Source organism: Prionailurus viverrinus, chromosome A1, assembly GCF_022837055.1.
Source record: "Prionailurus viverrinus isolate Anna chromosome A1, UM_Priviv_1.0, whole genome shotgun sequence".
Lineage (NCBI taxonomy): Eukaryota > Metazoa > Chordata > Mammalia > Carnivora > Felidae > Prionailurus > Prionailurus viverrinus.
Genome location: NC_062561.1, coordinates 57,149,410 through 57,172,484, shown reverse-complemented (window position 1 = coordinate 57,172,484; position 23,075 = coordinate 57,149,410). Strand labels below are relative to the sequence as shown.

The window sequence follows — 23,075 nt, the reverse complement described above, 5'->3', positions numbered from 1 at the left end:
CTGTATTTTAATAGTTTCAACATTATATTCACTGAAAACATATTAATGCACAAAATGCACTATAGTTTAATAGTTTCAACATTATGTTAATGTTGAAAAATATGCAGGCATTAATTGATGTTTGCCTTTTGAGAATTTCAGAAAATTTGAGAAATGTAGTTGTATGTGTAAGTTTATGTTATACATATATCATCACAGGCTACAGTTTCCTAACTTGGGGAAATTTTCTTCACATATTTATATTGGCAAATAGCAAACTTCAAAAAGATTGTACTGGCCATCTTCTATGTATCATCTCATATTTACTCTAGAAGTTTCTCTCTGCTGACTCACTGTCCTGGGAAACTGATCTAAATAAGCTGTATCAATAGTTTTCTTTGTCCTGGGGCTTCTTGGTTTGATTAAAGGTAAATCTGCTAAGAGATTAGAGCAGGGAAGTGAACGCAGGATACTCTCTTATCTTTCCCCTGCAGGATCACCTGGGTTTGGCTGTGTCCCTCATCTGAAAGTTATGAACTATTCCTCTGAAGGTTCTCTCCCTTGGGGTTTGGTAACAACCTTCTCCCTCTCTTTGGGAGAATTACATCTCTGTTAACGCTAATCTCCAGGCTACTGAATTATGCCTTATGTTTTCCCTATACCGTGCCTACTCCCCTGAAATATTTCCCTTTTTATGCTCTTTTCAAGTTACACCAATTTGAATGTGCCAACAATATCCACCTGGCAAATTGACTAATACAAGGATATACTTTCTGAGATAATTACACTAGTGTTGTATATTACAAAAATGTGGTATTGTAATACTAGATCATCAATTTTCTGGACATATGAAAATAATGACATATTCAAATTTCATTATTTTTTACAATATAATTTACATTTTCCCCCTAGGCACATATAAGATTCAGTTTATTCTTTTTTTTTTTTAATGATTATTTATTTACCTTGAGAGCAAAAAGTGCAAGCAGGGGAGTGGCAGAAAGAGAGAGACTACCAAGATGGTGTGAAACCCAAGACAGGTCTTGATCCCAAGAACTGCGAGATCATGACCTGAGCCAAAATCAAGAACCAGATGCTTAACTGACTGAGCCACCCAGGCACCCCAATACAGTCTTACTTAAACTTTAGTACTGAGTCACTAGTGATTAGATACATATATGAATAGATGTATAACTTGAACTACATCAATAACAGTGAAACTTTTTAAAAAGGAAAAATGTTAAGAATGTTCATTTAGAAGAATATATGATAGTCAAATGTTATTTTAACAGATTAAACTTGGGTCATGAAAGAATTCCCACTTATATTAATTATTTTTCTTTAAAACTTACTCCCTTTCCTATTAATACCATGAACTGAATGATCAAAACTATAAATAAGGACGTGAGTCTAGAAATTTTCTTGTTCAGTTCTCTGAATCCAATTTTTCACTAAGATCTAAGTTGTGCACACCTTAACATTTCTCTTATACATCCCTTTATATCCATCATGACTACCAACGAGATGGGCGAAGCTCATACTATCTCACAAATGAAATACTGCAACATTAATCTTAATTATGTCCTTCTCATGCAATAGTTGTTTAAATAAATGTTGAAATTAGTGAATTGGCTATCTTCATACAGCTCCCTATGGAGATAATAGTTGAGCCATGACTAGAAAGAGGTGAGGTATTTATGCCTATGGACTTTGAGGCAAGAATTAAGGGTCAGTGAAATGGCCCTATGGTGGGAATATAGCTGGCATACGGAACGAACAGAGGGGAGTCCAGTGTGTGACTTTTGATTACATACCAGAGAAGATGGTAGATGGGGAGGTCAGAAGGCATACCCTACCACTGAAGGGCACATATGGATTCACATTTACCACTTCTGTTAACATTCTAATGACTATGACTTACATGCTCAAAAAATAGGCTAAATTTAGGCTATTATAATCTTTATCTGAATTGCCATTTACCAAGGTAAAAATGCTTTTGCTATGGACACACTGAACATCAGAGGTCACAGAGTATCAGAGTATTTACCTACAAATAGAGTTTCTTTCACAATGGGGGTGTGTGTGTGTATGTGTGTGTATGTGTGCAAGAGAGAGAAAGAGACAGGGATAGAGACAGCGACAGAGAGGGATTTTATATTGTTTAAGTTTAAATTGATCTGCTGTGGTTGAAGTCACAGAGGTGGGGGATAACTGCATGTTCATTTGTCAGTATTTGTAGGATTCACTACATCAGTCATTTTGTATGTTCCAAATAACACAACATGATAACCAATTTATATATAATATTACATAAAATCTTGAGAAATTAAACCACAACTTTTCGAAATCATGTTAGAAAAGTATATCTAACACATATTTTAAAAGTGGGAGGTGCTGGGAGCCCAGTGGTATCTGGGGTCTTTCCTTGGAGAAGGTGAAGCGGCCCACGAATGCATTTTTGTTGTTGTTGTTTTGTTTTTTAGAAACTGTTTAGTTTCCGTCAACCTTATTTCCTTTTTGTTTGCTCTGTAGAAAAGCAGCTTAAGACCATTCAGTGGTTGTTCCTACCCATTCAGTGGCCTGAGCAGTGGGAGCTGCAAACCAGTCTTCAGTGCCAGGCTGAGCACTCCAGTTTCAGTAGGAAACTGCTGAATAGGCACAGAGGGCACCTGAAAGCCTTCACACCAATCTGGGACTTCATGTTGAATAGCGGTGAACTCAGGAGCTGGAGCCGTCCATTCACCCTGAAATTCCTCCTTGGTCACATCCTTTTCAGCAGCATCCTGCTCTTCCTTTTCAATCTCTTCAGGATCTCTGTAGAATTAGAGGTCAGCCATGACGTCCCATGGGTGTTTACGAAAAATGGTGCCACACATGCATAGAATTTCCAGGGGGCCAGCATCCACCACTTCAGACCCACCCAGTGAGCTCTCTTGTTGTTGCAAGGGATGGCAATGTCCACATGGCACAGAGGAGAGTCCGTGTTACACAGAGCGAAGGTAGGCAGGTTAACATAAGATGCCTTTTGGTGCCTTTTGGTGGCTCGGTAGGCTAAGTGTCCAACTCTTGATTTCAGCTCAGCTGATGATCTCATGGTTTGAGTTTAAGCCCCACATTGGGCTCTGTGCTGACAATATGGAGCCTGCTTGGGATTCTCTCTCTCCCTCTCTCTCTCTGTCTGCCCCTCCCCTGCTCATTCTCTCCTTCTCCCTCTCTCCCTCTCTCAAAATAAATAAATAAACTTTAAAAAAATTAAAAAAAATAAAAGTATGGCATAGTTTATTTATTTACTATTTAGTTTTTATGAGTCAGGCTTTGCTTCATGATAATGAATTGTATGTGGTTTGTGCTCTAGGGAAAGGTCAATGGGACAAACGTAAGTGACACATCAAGAATATGTAATAAAATCTCAAAATGTAGATTATGTTATGGATAAAATTAAATGCCCCAAAAGAGTTTAAAGTAACAGATGGTCAACAAGAAAAAAATGGAATTCAGATAATTATTTATGTTATTTATTAGGAGATAGAATTTTAATCTAAACCTGCATATAAGGTACACAAATATGGCTGACAAATACAAGATTTTCTAAAGTTCATGGGACATATAATGGAAAATTTTTATATGCAAAAAAGATAGTGACTAATAATAATGTTACATGCATGAAGTCATTCTGAGATCATGTTCTAAAATGTAAGAACTTATAAATAAGAAAATCTGAGAAAAAAACAAAAACACACACACACACAAAATCTATATCTATATCTATATCTATATCTATATCTATATCTATATCTATATCTATATCTATCTATATCTATTAATCAGATATTGCATCTGAAGGTGATTTTCTAATTTAATAGAAATCCTCAATCAGTTTGAGCACATGACAATGAAATTCTCTCATATGATACATATATGGTATATACACTTCAAACATTTAAAGTAACTATATTTTAAATCTCTGAGACAATAATATCAATAATCTCAAAAAAGATGAATGTGTATTAATTATTTATTGCTGCATAACAACCATACCCAAATTTTGTAGATCTAAAAATGAACTTTAATTCATTTTATTATTATAAAATAATAAATAAATATTATATTTATTATTAATTTTGCTATTAATAAACCTACTAGCCCAATATGCTAACCTAATGGTTTTAGTTGTTCTTCTGGCTTCTGCTGTGCTCACTCATGCCTTAGGGTTAAGATGGCAAGAATACTGCAGCCTGGCTGATCTACAATAGCATCCAGGTGTGGAAGTTGGCTGGCTGTCAGACAGATGGCCTTGTTCTCATGGCATGGTAAATATCCTAGGGAGCAATATAAAATACACAAGGCCTTTAAGGCCTAGACTTATATGACTCATTGATATTCTATCACTTCTGACTCATCATATTGGTCAAAGCAAACCATAAGTTTAGCCCAGATTCATCTGCAGAGCAAAACAGATACCACTTAATGTAAATATGAATTCAAATGGCATGGGTCATGAGATACAGGGAGAAGCCAACTTATCATGCTCTGCCCCATGGTCCCCAAAATTTACCTCAAGAATATCTAAGGACACATCCAATCATGGCATCAAGTTAAAAATCCAAAATCTTATGATCTACATTAGTACAGATGGAATTGTTTAGATGCATCATTTCTTGACCTGGGGACCTATGATTTAAGAAGACAATTGATCTGTCACCCAATACACCCAAGATACAGTGATGAAACAGAGACAGGATAACCACAACAGATATTCATTCATCATGGGAGAGAATGAGGGTTACAAAGCAGTCACTATGGATTTTTATGGAGCAATTCTGAAATACATCTGAACATATATTGCCAGGTGAGTCTATCCCAACAGTGAGAGTGTTACATGAATAGACCTCCTTTCTGCCTCCTGGATGTGTCTCTCCAGTGCACTGACTTAAGTACTCTTGATTTTTCTTTGTGGGATATTCTTTTTTGTTTTTTCAAAAATAATTTGAAGACAACCCCATTCATGTTTGCAGTTCTCTAATTCTTAGGTATCAAAATCAAGCTAATTGAAGATATTAGTTGGTATTAAAATAAGTAGAAATGGGGGCGCCTGGGTGGCACAGTCGGTTAAGCATCCGACTTCAGCCAGGTCACGATCTCGCGGTCCGTGAGTTCGAGCCCTGCGTCAGGCTCTGGGCTGATGGCTCAGAGCCTGGAGCCTGTTTCCGATTCTGTGTCTCCCTCTCTCTCTGCCCCTCCCCCATTCATGCTCTGTCTCTCTCTGTCCCAAAAATAAATAAACGTTGAAAAAAAAAAATAAGTAGAAATGTATCATCTATAGGAATCTGTAACCAGAGTAACCAGAGTGGTCTGTACCTGGATTAAGTACTTAAAACAATGTTTAGTGTTAACCCTTAACAATGGCATGTAAAATTTATGTAAACTCAATAAAAAATAAATTTAAATGGTCTTATGTTGCCAGAATGTATGGGTTATAGACAAAATGATATGGCACTGAGATGAATGACTCTCTTTTGAGATAGTGACACTCTATCCTGGGAGATCTGGAGCACCACATACTCAAAACCACAATGATGCTTTTAATTTATAGTTTCATCACTTCAAGTTTCAAATAGAAGCATATCAGCACACAAGAATGAAAGTTGATTTAGTATTGTTGCAGATCCTTTGGGATACTCTTTGTTCATTGCCCTCATTAGTTACTTTTGAAAAAAAATTGCCTATGGTAAAAGACAGCTTTCTCAAGTTGATTTCTATTCTTGGAAAATCAGGGAGTAAGAAACCTTTTTATATTCTAAAAATTTCCAGTCCCTTGTAGCCCTACTGGAGGCTGGGCTCTTCACCAACAAAACTCATTTAATAAATTTGTGAGCTTCCTGTGTTTCTGATTATAGTAAATTCCATTTGATAAAAGCCAAACCCAGATAGAGCAAGCCCAAGAATTCTGAGTTCCCTTCTCTCAAACTGGATTAAATGTGTGACATGTAATGACTATAATGTAGCTCTAATTATCTGAAGTTTAAGTGTAAATATTCAGTTATAATGATCTGATTTGAGAAATTATTTTTTTCAGAATAACTCACCTATTAAAAAACTAGAAATACTAAAAATTAAAAAGATAAAACAAAAGAGTGAATAAAACTTTCTTGAAAACATTGAAGACAAAAGGACTTGTGTTGCAAGAGGCTAGAAAAAAGAAAATTCAAGCACGTGGGCTTTTTATTTAGTACTACTTTCACCTCAAGGCATCTGCAAACTGTAAAGTGGTAGCTGGGAGACTAAAAAGCAGAGATTTTTGAAAAGCTCTTGCGGCTAAGGCAAAACCTTCACTTCAGTGGATACCAAAAAAGAGTTCGAGAAAGCACCCTGGACTTTTCAGTTGAGACAAGTTAGGAGTAAGACTGAATTGAAAATTTAACAACCATCCTAAAGCCTGAAACCTAGATTAAGTCATTTATATCGTGATTGATTTTAAGTGTTTGTTCCTCCTTCGCTCCTTAGCAGACACAAAAAAGTCCTTCTTGGGTGTAGAAAATAGTATCCTGTGCTCTAAATGTTTCTGTATAAGTAAGCAATCACATCTAGCATTGAATCAGGAAAAAAAAAATACACAAATGCACAACAACTGACTAAAAAAAAAAAAGAGAACAATAGAAACAGATGAAAAGTATTCAGACATTCTGATCAGATATTAGCGTATTCAAATAAGAACTTTGAATAACTGTATTTAATATGTTTCGCAAATTAAATGACAATGTAGGGAATTATAAAAGATAACTGAAAACTTTGAAAGAATCAAGAATTGATAAAAGTGAAAAAAAATATTAAGACTTCAATTGATGGGGCTATCAATCAGTTACATGGCCACCTTCACCACTGCATAAAGGATGATGAAAGAAATAAGACACAACCGGTGACATATAAGAAAATGAAGACATTCTCTACACTCTGACATTCCTCATAAGTAGACTACCCTTTAGCTTACTGAAATGCATTGCATCATCCTTTGGTTAAAGCAGGATGCTAGAAATCCATCAGCAAGACACAGATGGTGCTTGCCACCTCCACCACAAAAAAATTACATTTCAATACTATGTAACCTGTGTATTTCCTCCCAATTTAACAAACTTTATCTGTAAACTCATGCGGTTAGTATCTAGAATTAACATTAACAAAGTGAGAATGGTGTGTATGGATTTTAAAACATAAGCTACAGAGACTTAGATGTGTTTTACTTTGAATTCTGCAATGTACCATTAAAATGACTTAAAAATATACCCATGGAATTCTAAATCAGAAGTTCGTGTTTGTAATCTCGTTTTACAGCTTAAAATATTGATAAATCACATACTTACATACTGTATATAAGATATTAGAAATTGTTTTATAGAGGGAATATAGTCATACCTATTTTATATTAAGTAGGGATTCATAATAAATGCAAAAATGCATGACTAATATCAACCCATCTCAGTGAATGATTTATTAATATTCTCATTATAATGGCAAATTAAATGTGGATGATGTAGCACACAGCAATTCATTCTGAAAGAATGAACAAATCAATATTGATGGAACAGAGGGATCAGAGCAGTGACTATTTGGAGATAAGCCTAAAATGAACAGAGGAAGCTGTTTACGAATAGTCCAGAATGTCATACTAAAGAGTAATTTTATTTGACTAACTCCTGTGTATCCTTTTTAAAAAAAAAATTAATGTTTATTTATTTTTTTTGAGAGAAAGAGCATGAGTGGGGGAGGAGCAGAGAGAGAGGGAGACACAGAATCCGAAGCAGGCTCCAGGCTCTGAGCTGTTAGCACAGAGCCCAACCTGAGGCTCAAACCCATGAACCGTGAGATCATGACCTGAGCCGAAGTCGGACACTCAACTGACTGAGCCACCCAGGCGCCCCGGTATGTATCCTTTCTATTGCAATTTTGACATCACTATTTCCAGGAAATAATTATCTGACTACCTCTAGCCCCAGATATGACCTCTAAAACTTGGATTCTAACAGCTAACTCAAAATTAAGCTAACTCAAAATTTCATTTGCATTTTTTTTCCATATCACCAGCCCTATTTATCATGGTTCAAACCTATAAGACACTATTTTTATATCCACCTGTTTATTCCTGTTTCTTACTAACAACCCAAAGTCACTGCTATTACCACCTTCATTTATTCTCTAGATTCAGTGTATCCCAGGTCTAGTCTATTAATTTTTTAAATGTTTTTATTTATTTTTGAGAGAGAGAGAGAGAGGGAGAGAGGGAGGGAGGGAGAGAACAAGTGGGGGAGGGGCAAAGAGAGACGGAGACGGAATCCGAAGCAGGTTCCAGGCTCTGAGCTGTCAGCACAGAGCTAGACGCAGGGCTCAAGCCCACAAACTGCGAGTTGGTAACCTGAGCCAAAGGCAAATGCTTAACCTACTGAGCCACCCAGGCACTTCTCCCAGGTCTAGTCTATTAATTTTCTGCTTTCTGAAATATATTTACTTGTTTCTATTTTTATTTGCTCCTCCATGATTTTTCACATTTTATCTTAATACACTCCATTCTCCTCTCCCTGCATATACTATCGACTTCTCTGCATACCCAGCATGACCTACTTAAGTACACATCCAAATGTGTTACTCCCACTTTGTTTTTTTTTTTTTTTATGAAATTTATTGACAAATTGGTTTCCATACAACACCCAGTGCTCATCCCAAAAGGTGCCCTCCTCAATACCCATCACCCACCCTCTCCTCCCTCCCACCCCCCATCAACCCTCAGTTTGTTCTCAGTTTTTAAGTCTCTTATGCTTTGGCTCTCTCCCATTCTAACCTCTTTTTTTTTTTTTTCCTTCCCCTCCCCCATGGGTTCCTGTGAAGTTTCTCAGGATCCACATAAGAGTGAAACCATATGGTATCTGTCTTTCTCTGTATGGCTTATTTCACTTAGCATCACACTCTCCAGTTCCATCCACGTTGCTACGAAAGGCCATATTTCATTTTTTCTCATTGCCACGTAATATTCCATTGTGTATATAAACCACAATTTCTTTATCCATTCATCAGTTGATGGACATTTAGGCTCTTTCCATAATTTGGCTATTGTTGAGAGTGCTGCTATGAACATTGGGGTACACGTGGCCCTATGCATCAGCGCTCCTGTATCCCTTGGATAAATTCCTAGCAGTGCTATTGCTGGGTCATAGGGTAGGTCTATTTTTAATTTTCTGAGGAACCTCCACACTGCTTTCCAGAGCGGTTGCACCAATTTGCATTCCCACCAACAGTGCAAGAGGGTTCCCGTTTCTCCACATCCTCTCCAGCATCTATAGTCTCCGGATTTGTTCATTTTGGCCACTCTGACTGGCGTGAGGTGATACCTGAGTGTGGTTTTGATTTGTATTTCCCTGATAAGGAGCGACGCTGAACATCTTTTCATGTGCCTGTTGGCCATCCGGATGTCTTCTTTAGAGAAGTGTCTATTCATGTTTTCTGCCCATTTCTTCACTGGGTTATTTGTTTTTCGGGTGTGGAGTTTGGTGAGCTCTTTATAGATTTTGGATACTAGCCCTTTGTCCGATATGTCATTTGCGAATATCTTTTCCCATTCCGTTGGTTGCCTTTTAGTTTTGTTGGTTGTTTCCTTTGCTGTGCAGAAGCTTTTTATCTTCATAAGGTCCCAGTAATTCACTTTTGCTTTTAATTCCCTTGCCTTTGGGGATGTGTCGAGTAAGAGATTGCTACGGCTGAGGTCAGAGAGGTCTTTTCCTGCTTTCTCCTCTAAGGTTTTGATGGTTTCCTGTCTCACATTTAGGTCCTTTATCCATTTTGAGTTTATTTTTGTGAATGGTGTGAGAAAGTGGTCTAGTTTCAACCTTCTGCATGTTGCTGTCCAGTTCTCCCAGCACCATTTGTTAAAGAGGCATTCTTTTTTCCATTAGATGTTCTTTCCTGCTTTGTCAAAGATGAGTTGGCCATACGTTTGTGGGTCTAGTTCTGGGGTTTCTATTCTATTCCATTGGTCTATGTGTCTGTTTTGGTGCCAATACCATGCTGTCTTGATGATGACAGCTTTGTAGTAGAGGCTAAAGTCTGGGATTGTGATGCCTCCTGCTTTGGTCTTCTTCTTCAAAATTCCTTTGGCTATTCGGGGCCTTTTGTGGTTCCATATGAATTTTAGGATTGCTTGTTCTAGTTTCAAGAAGAATGCTGGTGCAATTTTGATTGGGATTGCATTGAATGTGTAGATAGCTTTGGGTAGTATTGACATTTTGACAATATTTATTTTTCCAATCCATGAGCAGGGAATGTCTTTCCATTTCTTTAAATCTTCTTCAATTTCCTTCATAAGCTTTCTATAATTTTCAGCATACAGATCCTTTACATCTTTGGTTAGATTTATTCCTAGGTATTTTATGCTTCTTGGTGCAATTGTGAATGGGATCAGTTTCTTTATTTGTCTTTCTGTTGCTTCATTGTTAGTGTATAAGAATGCAACTGATTTCTGTACATTGATTTTGTATCCTGCAACTTTGCTGAATTCCTGTATCAGTTCTAGCAGACTTTTGGTGGAGTCTATCGGATTTTCCATGTATAATATCATGTCATCTGCAAAAAGCGAAAGCTTGACTTCATCTTTGCCAATTTTGATGCCTTTGATTTCCTTTTGTTGTCTGATTGCTGATGCTAGAACTTCCAGCACTATGTTAAACAGCAGCGGTGAGAGTGGGCATCCTTGTCGTGTTCCTGATCTCAGGGAAAAAGCTCTCAGTTTTTCCCCGTTGAGGATGATGTTAGCTGTGGGCTTTTCATAAATGGCTTTTATGATCTTTAAGTATGTTCCTTCTATCCCGACTTTCTCAAGGGTTTTTATTAAGAAAGGGTGCTGGATTTTGTCGAAGGCCTTTTCTGCATCGATTGACAGGATCATATGGTTCTTCTCTTTTTTTTTGTTAATGTGATGTATCACATTGATTGATTTGCGAATGTTGAACCAGCCCTGCATCCCAGGAATGAATCCCACTTGATCATGGTGAATAATTCTTTTTATATGCCGTTGAATTCGATTTGCTAGTACCTTATTGAGAATTTTTGCATCCATATTCATCAGGGATATTGGCCTGTAGTTCTCTTTTTTTACTGGGTCTCTGTCTGGTTTAGGAATCAAAGTAATACTGGCTTCATAGAATGAGTCTGGAAGTTTTCCTTCCCTTTCTATTTCTTGGAATAGCTTGAGAAGGATAGGTATTATCTCTGCTTTAAACGTCTGGTAGAACTCCCCTGGGAAGCCATCTGGTCCTGGACTCTTATTTGTTGGGAGATTTTTGATAACCGATTCAATTTCTTCGCTGGTTATGGGTCTGTTCAAGCTTTCTATTTCCTCCTGATTGAGTTTTGGAAGAGTGTGGTTGTTCAGGAATTTGTCCATTTCTTCCAGGTTGTCCAGTTTGTTGGCATATAATTTTTCATAGTATTCCCTGATAATTGTTTGTATCTCTGAGGGATTGGTTGTAATAATTCCATTTTCATTCATGATTTTATCTATTTGGGTCATCTCCCTTTTCTTTTTGAGAAGCCTGGCTAGAGGTTTGTCAATTTTGTTTATTTTTTCAAAAAACCAACTCTTGGTTTCGTTGATCTGCTCTACAGTTTTTTTAGTTTCTATATTGTTTATTTCTGCCCTGATCTTTATTATTTCTCTTCTTCTGCTGGGCTTAGGCTGCCTTTCCTGTTCTGCTTCTAGTTCCTTTAGGTGTGCTGTTAGATTTTGTATTTGGGATTTTTCTTGTTTCTTGAGATAGGCCTGGATTGCAATGTATTTTCCTCTCAGGACTGCCTTTGCTGCGTCCCAAAGCGTTTGGATTGTTGTATTTTCATTTTCATTTGTTTCCATATATTTTTTAATTTATTCTCTAATTGCCTGGTTGACCCACTCATTCGTTAGTAGGGTGTTCTTTAACCTCCATGCTTTTGGAGGTTTTCCAGACTTTTTTCTGTGGTTGATTTCAAGCTTCATAGCATTGTGGTCTGAAAGTAAGCATGGTATAATTTCAATTCTTGTAAACTTATGAAGGGCTGTTTTGTGACCCAGTATATGATCTATCTTGGAGACTGTTCCATGTGCACTCGAGAAGAAAGTATATTCTGTTGCTTTGGGATGCAGAGTTCTAAATATATCTGTCAAGTCCATCTGATCCAATGTCTCATTCAGGGCCCTTGTTTCTTTCTTGACCGTGTGTCTAGATGATCTATCCATTTCTATAAGTGGGGTGTTAAAGTCCCCTGCAATTACCACATTCTTATCAATAAGGTTGCTTATGTTTATGAGTAATTGTTTTATATATTTGGGGGCTCCGGTGTTTGGCACATAGACATTTATAATTGTTAGCTCTTCCTGATGGATAGACCCTGTAACTATTATATAATGTCCTTCTTCATCTCTTGTTACAGCCTTTAATTTAAAGTCTAGTTTGTCTGATATAAGTATGGCTACTCCAGCTTTCTTTTGGCTTCCAGTCGCATGATAAATAGTTCTCCATCCCCTCACTCTCAATCTAAAGGTGTCCTCAGGTCTAAAATGAGTCTCTTGTAGACAGCAAATAGATGGGTCTTGTTTTTTTATCCATTCTGATACCCTATGTCTTTTGGTTGGCGCATTTAATCCATTTACATTCAGTGTTATTATAGAAAGATACGGGTTTAGAGTCATTGTGATGTCTGTATGTTTTATGCTTGTAGTGATGTCTCTGGGACTTTGTCTCACAGGGTCCCCCTTAGGATCTCTTGTAGGGCTGGTTTAGTGGTGACAAATTCCTTCAGTTTTTGTTTGTTTGGGAAGACCTTTATCTCTCCTTCTATTCTAAATGACAGACTTGCTGGATAAAGGATTCTCGGCTGCATATTTTTTCTGTCTAGCACCCTGAAAATCTCGTGCCAATTCTTTCTGGCCTGCCAAGTTTCAAAAGAGAGATCAGTCACGAGTCTTATAGGTCTCCCTTTATATGTGAGGGCATGTTTACCCCTTGCTGCTTTCAGAATTTTCTCTTTATCCTTGTATTTTGCCAGTTTCACTATGATATGTCATGCAGAAGATCGATTCAAGTTACGTCTGAAGGGAGTTCTCTGTGCCTCTTGGATTTCAATGCCTTTTTCCTTCCCCAGTTCAGGGAAGTTCTCAGCTATGATTTCTTCAAGTACCCCTTCAGCACCTTTCCCTCTCTCTTCCTCCTCTGGGATACCAATTATGCGTATATTATTTCTTTTTAGTGTATCACTTAATTCTCTAATTTTCCCCTCATACTCCTGGATTTTTTTATCTCTCTTTTTCTCAGCTTCCTCTTTTTCCATAACTTTATCTTCTAGTTCACCTATTCTCTCCTCTGCCTCTTCAAGCCGAGCTGTGGTGGTTTCCATTTTGTTATGCATTTCGTTTAAAGCGTTTTTCAGCTCCTCGTGACTGTTCCTTAGTCCCTTGATCTCTGTAGCAAGAGATTCTCTGCTGTCCTGTATACTGTTTTCAAGCCCAGCGATTAATTTTATGACTATTATTCTAAATTCACTTTCTGTTATATTATTTAAATCCTTTTTGATCAGCTCATTAGCTGTTGTTATTTCCTGGAGATTCTTCTGAGGGGAGTTCTTCCGCTTGGTCATTTTGGATAGTCCCTGGAGTGGTGCGGACCTGCAGGGCACTTCCCCTGTGCTGTAGTGTATAACTGGAGTTGGTGGGCGGGGCCGCAGTCAGACCTGATGTCTGTCCCCAGCCCACCGCTGGGGCCACGGTCAGACTGGTGTGTGCCTTCTCTTCCCCTCTCCTAGGGGCGGGATTCACTGTGGGGTGGGGTGGCTCGTCTGGGCTACTTGCACCGTGCCAGGCTTGTGATGCTGGGGATCTGGCGTATTAGCTGGGGTGGGTAGGCAAGGTGCTCGGGGGCAGGAGGGGCAGGCTTAGATCGCTTCTCCTTAGGTGATCCACTTCAGGAGGGGCCCTGTGGCAGCGGGAGGGAGTCAGATCCGCTGCCGGAGGTTTGGCTCCGCCGAAGCGCAGAGTTGGGTGTTTGCGTGGAGCGAGCAAGTTCCCCGGCAGGAACAGGTTCTCTTTGGGATTTCGGCTGGGGGATGGGCGGGGGAGATGGCGCTGGCGAGCGCCTTTGTTCCCCACCAAACTGAGCTCTGTTGTCAGGGGGCTCAGCAGCTCTCCCTCCCTTTGTCCTCCAGCCTTCCCGCTTTCCGAGCAGAGCTGTTAACTTATGACCTCCCAGACGCTAAGTCGCGCTTGTTGTGGGAACACAGTCTGTCAGGCCCCTCCGCTTTTGCAAGCCAGACTCGGTGGCTGTGCTTGGCCGGCGAGCCGCCCCTCCGCCCCGGCTCCCTCCCGCCAGTCCGTGGAGCGCGCACCGCCTCGCCGCCCTTCCTACCCTCTTCCATGGGCCTCTCGTCTGCGTTTGGCTCCGGCGACTCCGTTCTGCTAATCCTCTGGCGGTTTTCTGGGTTATTTAGGCAGATGTAGATGGAATCTAAGTGATCAGCAGGACGTGCGGTGAGCCCAGCGTCCTCCTAGGCCGCCATCTTGCCGCCGACCCTCACTCCCATTTTGACATGCTTTGGTGAATTCCCATGCACTTAAAATTCTCATCATGGCCTAAAACACTATTTATGATGAGGCTCCTGATGATGTCTCCAATCTTATTTTTTACATAATTTTTTCTTTGTTTTCCACCTACCCTGATAGTCCCCAGATCAACTCCCATACATCACATTCTTCAGATAATTTAGGATTTAAGTTAACAACCTAGTTTATATCTTTATGTATTTTTCCCCATATGTCTGTCAATTTCTTCTCTCTTCCTCTGTTTCTTTGTCTCTGCCTGTCTCTAAACATATACATATGAGATATATATATATATATATATATATATATATATACACACATACATATATATATACACACATGCGTGTGTGTATATATACATATATTATTCTTCACATGAAAGTGCGTGAGTCATATGTGTCTATTATACTCTGATAACTGTCTTTTTTTCATAAATTATGCCAAGAGCTTACTGAGCTCACTTGGCATAAAAATGTATCCTCCTTTTAGTTCTTGAAAAACTACATTTTAAAAATAATTACTTATTTTTAAAGATTTCTAGAAAGTAAAAATAGCTAATCTATAAATAAATAAGAATCTCACTTATAGTAGATATTTTTTTCCAATTACACTGGATTGTAAAAACACTAGGAATTATGAGGAAATATTAATTTAATACTTTATTATATTAATTTAGTAGAATTTAATAGCATGGTACAATATCAACTAAAATTGAGGGCAAAAATAAAATATACTTCTACATATGCAAGGATTCAGATATTGTTCTTTATTCATATTTTCTTATGAACTTTATTAAGAGCCAGAATGAAAATAAAAACCATGCAAAGGTCAGGGTAAACTGCTCCTCTCAAGAAAAGAGAACCAAAGACAATGACCTAAATCATATAGTCTAATTGAAAGGTAAGAGTTGAGAGTTATGCACCAAACTTAGGAATGTATATATTCAAATTTCAGAGAAAGCCATTGGGACACACAAAGGTTTACTTCCAGAATATGAATACATTGGTACCTAAAATGGAATTGTTAAAGCCTGCAGAAGTCCCAGAAGACATTCCCTTCTGTAAAGCATTAAGAAATAGCTAAGTGAAGGGATTGCTCACATCTTGGATAAGTTCTGTGGTTATTCTCAACTTCTAGCTAGGTATAACTATATGAGATATTGCCATTGAAGTGGGCTCCCTGATTTCACTGGGGATTATGGGATCCTGGGTTAGCAGAGACCAAGTGCCATTGTTAACTGTCAACAACATGGTGAGAACATCCACATGAAAGGAGCAGGAAGTACCCATCTCAGAATGTCTTGGCCGATATATATCTTATGTAACGGTAAATTGATTAAAGTGTCCAAAGATTAATCAGTGTAATGAGAGAGCCTTATGTTGCTAGCCAAAAAACTTGACAATATTTCTCATAAAGAAGAGTCATGAACTCTTGTCCAGTTTACAGATACAAGACAAGTTACAAATCTAGAGCCTCTTGATCTAAGGAGTGCCCATGAAAGATTATGCACATTAGGCATTTGCATATTATTAATCCGATTTAAGTCTTTGTCACCCACACCTCAAGCTAGTACCTAAGGTGATACAGTAACTCTGTGGTCAGATTCCCCCGATGCTCCAAAGGGGGTGAACTGGTGTCAGCAAGCCTCCTTTCTGTGGAAAACTTCCTTTAGGAACCCCCTTGGGCATCTTTGTGGCAAGGTACAAGGTATGATTCACCACATAGATGCTTCCTTTTCCTTAGATTAGTATGTTATTGTCTACTAGCTGGACTTTAACAGTACAGTAGACTCATTTTATTTTCCATATAGTAAACATTCTTGTAATGAAAAGCTTAGTGATGATCAAACAATATAGCTAAAATGTAGCAAGTACATGGTATACACTGATTTCTGAGTACATCAAGCTGGCTCAGTTTCACATAGCATTGAACTGGCAAAAATATACTGGTTGATAGAGAGGCAAATTAAGCACACACATACATGAACTTTAAAATACTTTTCTCGGGGCACCTGGGTGGCTCAGTCGGTTGAGTGTCTGACTCTTGATTTCGGCTTAGATCATGATCTCAGGATTGTGAGATCAAGCCCCACATAGGGCTCTGCACAGAGCTTGGAGCCTGCCTGAGATTCTCTCTCTCACCCTCTGCCCCTCTACACTGCTCATGCTCTCTCTCTGTCTAAAATAAATAAAATAAAATAAAATAAAATAAAATAAAATGCTTTTCTCAACAATTGATTTTATGAGAGCTATGATACCACATTATAAGGAGCACAGGAGTGGGGAATAAAATTACTCAGGCCTTAGAGAAGTCAATAATTTCATTATTTGGCTCATTTTTCCCCATACATAAAGTTTCTGAATAAATAGGTTAAGTGTAATCTTTTTTATCTATATAATCATGACTATTTTATTTCTGCATATAACCCCCGATTCTATTGTGTATCTACAGATATGCATTGTATTAGCTGATATCTTCTACCTATAAAAAGTACAGCTACATGATACTCAGCTACACCACTGAGCAGAATAATAGCAAACAAATGACAAATTTTATATTAAATTAATATTAAAATAGTAATAAGAGATTAATATTAGTTTAATATTAAATTCTCCATGAATATATATATTTATATATATTTATATGAGCATAAATATATATATATATATATATATATATTTACAGGTACAAGACAAGTTACAAATCTAGAGCCTCTTGATCTATATATATATATTTATGCTCTTTTTTCATGTAAATGGATATGGAGTATTTTAAATAAAATTTAAGGAAAAGCCAGAAACTACTGAAACTAGCTCAAAAAAAAAAAATAGAAGACTGATTAGACACATAACAAGTAGAGATTGAAACAGCAATCAAAAAATATCCCACAAAGAAAAGCCCACACCAGATGGCTTTACTGTTGAATTCTCCCTAATGTTTCAAGAAGAATTGCAACAATCTTTCACAAATGTTTTCCAAAACATATTAAAGAGAAAAGAATACTTTCGAATTCATTCTGTTAAAACACTATTAACCTATAACAAAACCAGACAAGGATATCACAAGAAAACAAACGTACAGACTAATATCCTTCATGAATGTAGATACAAAACTAGGTGGCAAAATACAGTGATTTGAATACAGCAATATATAAAAAGGATTACAAATTCTGACCAAGTGGGATTTATCACAACAATGCGAGATTGGTTCAACATACATAAGTCAAGGAAACTAATACATAATACAAGATCATTTCAATAGACGCAGAAAAAGCATTTTGCAAAATCCAACACCATTTCAGGATGAAAACACTCAACAAAGAATAGACGGGAACTCCTTCAACTCAATGAAGGGCATCTATGAAAAACATGGTTAGCATGACACTGATGGTGAAATTATATAAACCTCAACAACAACAACAGCAACAACAACAAAACTGAAGTCATAAACACGAAAAACATATATGGTTGCCAGAAGCAAGAGGTTGGGGGTGGGGAGGTGGTCAAAGGTACAAAATTTGTTATAAGAAGACAAGTCCTGGGGATGTAATGTATAGTATGGTGACTGTGGTTAACATTACTGTATTGCATATTTGAACATTGCTAAGAGAGTAGATCTTTAAAGTTCTCGTCACAAGAAAATAAATTCTAGCTATGTTTGATGATGGTTAACTACAATTGTGGTCATTATTTTCCAATATATAAGTTTATGAAATGATTATGGTGTACACTGAAAACTAAAACAATTTTACATACAAATTATAGCTCAATAAAAATTTAACTACCAACAAAGAAACACAAATTGGAATTACTTCTGTCTTCTTGAAGTAGAGACAGAAAGTTTTTCCTGGAACTATATAAACTTGGGCTCAAGTAAATACAAAGAGTATTAGGACAATGATAGGCACATAAAAGTGCTCAATAAAAGTTTAATAAATGAAATGTCTCTGGAATTATGACTTAAACTGCATTTCAAGGCAGTAGGCTAACTTTTTCACGTGCTAAGTATGAAAACAAGTTAGATATCAATGCTTGGCATTTGTTAAAGAAGTCAACTGTGGAAGTGTTTTAAATAGGGATGGAGGGGCGCCTGGGTGGCGCAGTCGGTTAAGCATCCGACTTCAGCCAGGTCACGATCTGGCGGTCCGGGAGTTCGATCCCCGCGTCGGGCTCTGGGCTGATGGCTCAGAGCCTGGAGCCTGTTTCCGATTCTGTGTCTCCCTCTCTCTCTCTGCCCCTCCCCCGTTCATGCTCTGTCTCTCTCTGTCCCAAAAATAAATAAACGTTGAAAAAAAAATTAAAATAAATAAATAAATAAATAAATAGGGATGGAAATGTTTCTGAAAACTTGTGAGAGGATAAGAAAGCAAGCACTTACAGCTATATGAAAAGCCAGGAAGGCAGGAACAAAATTCCTAAAAGAAACATCTGAGAAAGTGCATGAAACCAAGCATCAATATAAACTTTATAGTTTAGGTTAGGACGACTTTGTTTTAAATTCTGAAGATGACTTTTGGAAATGTTAAAAATTTGGTATAGTCCTTCTGATGTATATTTTTTAAAGCCAGTTTCAGGCTAGCATCACTAATCCCATTAGCCACGCTGACCTCTGCGTGACAGTATTCTTGCAACAGTGGATACTAATCAGCTGAAGCCATTTCCTGGCTTCCCTGACCAGTCCCCCAGCTCATTCACACATTCCATAGTTCAGTCTATAAGATCAAAACAACAATCACAACAACAAAAACAAAAAAAGTGTTTCCTAAGATTAAAAAAATGCAAGGATGTCTACCTCACTACTTTCATTCAACATTGAACTGGAGGTTTTAACCAAAACAATTAGTCAAGTAATAAAAATAATTGACATTAGGATTGAAAAGAAAGGATAAAATTATCTTTATTTGCAGTTGACATAATTCTGTATATCAAAAATCCTAAGGAATCAAAACACAGAGGTATATAATTACAGCCAATAAATGAGTATAGAAAGTTTAGAAAAGATCAGTACACAAAAATGAATTGAAAATCTACATGCTAGCAATTAGCAATCTTTTTTCTCAAAATTTTTTAATGTTTATTTATTATTGAGAGACAGAGAGGCACAGAGAGTGAGCAGGGGAGGGGTAGAGAGAGGGGAAGACACAGAATCTGAAGTAGGCTCCAGGCTCCAAGCTGTCAGTACAGAGCCCAATGAGGGGCTTGAACTCACAAATTGTGAGATCATGACCTGAGCCAAAGTCAGACACTTAACCAATGGAGCCACCCAGGTGCCCCTAACAATGAGCAGTCTGAAACTGAAATTAAGCAAGCAATCCCATTTACAACAGAATAAAAATGAATAACACTTGGAAATAAACTTTATAACTGTAAGATGTATATACTCAATACTACAAAATACTGCTTAAAAAATTAAAAATTTTTTTAAATACATGGAAAGACATTCCATGTTTATGAAATAGATACTTAATATTGTTCAGACAGTAATACTTTGCAAATTGACTTACAGATTCAATGAAATCCTTACCAAAATTTCAAATGCTTTCTTTGCAGAAATTGACAAGTTTATCTTAAAATTCATATGGAAATGAAAAACACTCGAATAGTTTTGACTATTATAATAGCCAAAACAATTTTAAAAGAAAAAAAAATGGGTAATAGGACTCACACTTTCTAATTTCTTTTTTTAAATTTTGTTTTAATGTTTATTTATTTTTGAGTGAGAGAGAGAGAGACAGCATGAGTGGGAGAGGGGCAGAGGGAGAGAGAGACATAGAATCTAAAGCAGGCTTCAGGCTCTGAACTGTCAGCACAGAGCCAGATGCGGGGCTCAAACTCACAAAACGTGAGATCATGACCTGAAGTTGGACGCTTAACCAACTGAGCCACCCAGGCACCCCTCTAATTTCAAAATTTACTACAAAGCTAGAGTAATCAATACAGGTGGGTACTATTAGAAGGACGGATTAACAGTCAATGGATTAGAACTGTGAGTTGATAATAAACTCTACTATCTGTGGTCAACTGATGCTTTCCAAATGTTCCAAGAGAATCCAATGAGATAAGAATAGCCTTTTCAACAAATGGTACTGGAACTACTGGATATCCACATGCAAAGGAATAAAGTTGCATCCAGATCTCACACCATATACAAAATAACACAAAATTGACCAAAGACCTAATGTAAGAGCTAAGACTATAAATATCTTACAACAAAACATGGGCATAAATCTTTGTGAACTTAGATTTGGTAACGGTTTCAAAACACAACTAATAAAATAAAAAAATAGATAAACTCGACTTCATCAAAATTAAAAATGTTTATGCTTTAAAGGATACTTTAAAACAACCCATATAATGAGAGCAAATATTTACAAATTATATATCTGATAAGAGACTAGATCCAGAATACATAAAGAATACTTGAAAATCAACAATAAGAAATGACTCAATTAAAAAGAGGGAAAGACATCTGAATAAATATTTTCCAGAGACGTTGTACACATGGCCAATAACCACAGAAAAGATGCTCAACACCAGTAGTCATCAGGTAAATGTAAAAACCACAATGAGGATAGCCCGAGTGTCCAATAACAGATGAAAGTAGAAACAAAATATAGTATATACTGCCAATGGAATATTATTCAGCCAAAAAAAGAAATGAAGTTCTGATACATGCTAAAAACATGGATGAACCTTGAAAACATTATGCTTAGCAAAACAAGTCATACACATAAGGACAAATAAAATATGGTTTCAGTTATACGAAACATCTAGAAAATAGGCAAATTCATAGAGACAGGGAGGAGAGGAGAATGAGGAGTTATTTTTTAAGGGATACTAAGATTCCCTTTGGGGTGATAAAAAAATTTTGAAAATAGATAATGGTGATGGTGAGGCAACATTGTGTTTATAATTAAAACTACTAAATAGTATAAAAATGTTTAAAATGACAAATATATGTAAACACATTTATATATCATAAATATGTATATATTCTAAATACATATGATAAATATGCATATATTATGACTATATATCCTAATATATATTCAAAATATATATCATAATATATAATAAATATATAATATATATAATGTATATTATAATATTTATTACGAATATATATATATATATATATATATATATATAGCACAACCCGTGCCCCCAAATGAGATATAATTTATTATTTAACATCAGGCATTAATAGATGTGGCAAGATTGTCAAACAATTAGAACCGTAATGAATTGCTGATAAGAGTGTACAATGAAGCAGCTATTTTGAAAAACTCTTTGGTAGTTTTTCAAAAAGTTAAGCATAGATTCACCACATAAAACGGCAATTTCACTCCAAGGTATGTACGTAAGAATGCCAAAAACATGTGTCTGCACAAAAATTTATATCAGAATGTTCATATTAATCATCATAGGCAAAAACTTGAAGCAATTCAAATGTCTATTGATAAAGGATAAATAAAATTCAGTATATCCATACAAAGGAATATTTTTCTGACATAGAAAGAAAGAAAGATCTGAAACATTCACAACACAAAGTAACCTTAAACATTTTAAGTTCAAGAAGCCAGAAACAAATGACCACATATTGTATTATTCTGTTTACAGGGAACATAAAGAATAGACAATTCCATAGAGACAGAAAGTAGGTTAGTGGTTGCCAGGGAACATGGAAAGAGTGAACTGGGCAACTGCTAATGGGTAATTAAGACAGGATAATAAAGATATTTTGGAATTAGGTAGCAGTGATCACAACAGTGATCACAGCAGTGATCACAGCAATATCACAACTGTGTGATATTTTAGCAAGATGAAACAATCAAAAAACCACAACTGAATGTACACTTTTAAAGAGTGAATTTTATAGGGTATGGTTTACATCTCAATTTAGAATTATTTCAAAAATAATTGAGGAGAAAGAAAATGAAACTCTACCTATTCTTCAAAGTTGGAATTTTAAATTCACTTCTTTCTTATGAGAATCTTTTAGATACATTTTCCTCTATTTTTCAAGTGAAGAACAATTGGTTTCTTTCAAGCTTACACAGTTTGAAGATGTTCAAGTTTTAAATTCAGGCAACTGGACTTTACATCCCTTAGTGTGATCCCTAATCACATGGGTATGACACAAAGTTTTTTTCTGCCAGCTCCTCACTTAAACATATCTACTAAATTGTTATGTGGGTCTGGGTCTTTATTAACAATACTTCTATCACTTTTCTCAAAATTACCTGATGCCTCCTTTTTAGCACCAATCATATTTAACATGCTCCAGGAAACCATATTCAAATCCTAAAGAAATAAATTATTTTTCTCACCTGCAAACTCAATATACTTCCTATTTGGAGATTAATAATAAATAGTTTTAATCATAAATATTTTTAAATAACAATCTATAGAAACTAAATATTTTATATACATTGACAAGTCTTTGGGCAATTTGTGATCTATGTCATTCTCTTTATGTCACGTTGAAC

At 36.7% G+C, this 23,075-nt stretch overlaps 1 pseudogene; it reads right to left on the bottom strand.

Moving 5' to 3' along the window:
• Positions 1–2,520: 2,520 nt before the first annotated feature.
• LOC125163674 (40S ribosomal protein SA-like) lies at positions 2,521–22,857 on the bottom strand (annotated as a pseudogene).
• Between the last annotated feature and the right edge of the window lie 218 nt (positions 22,858–23,075).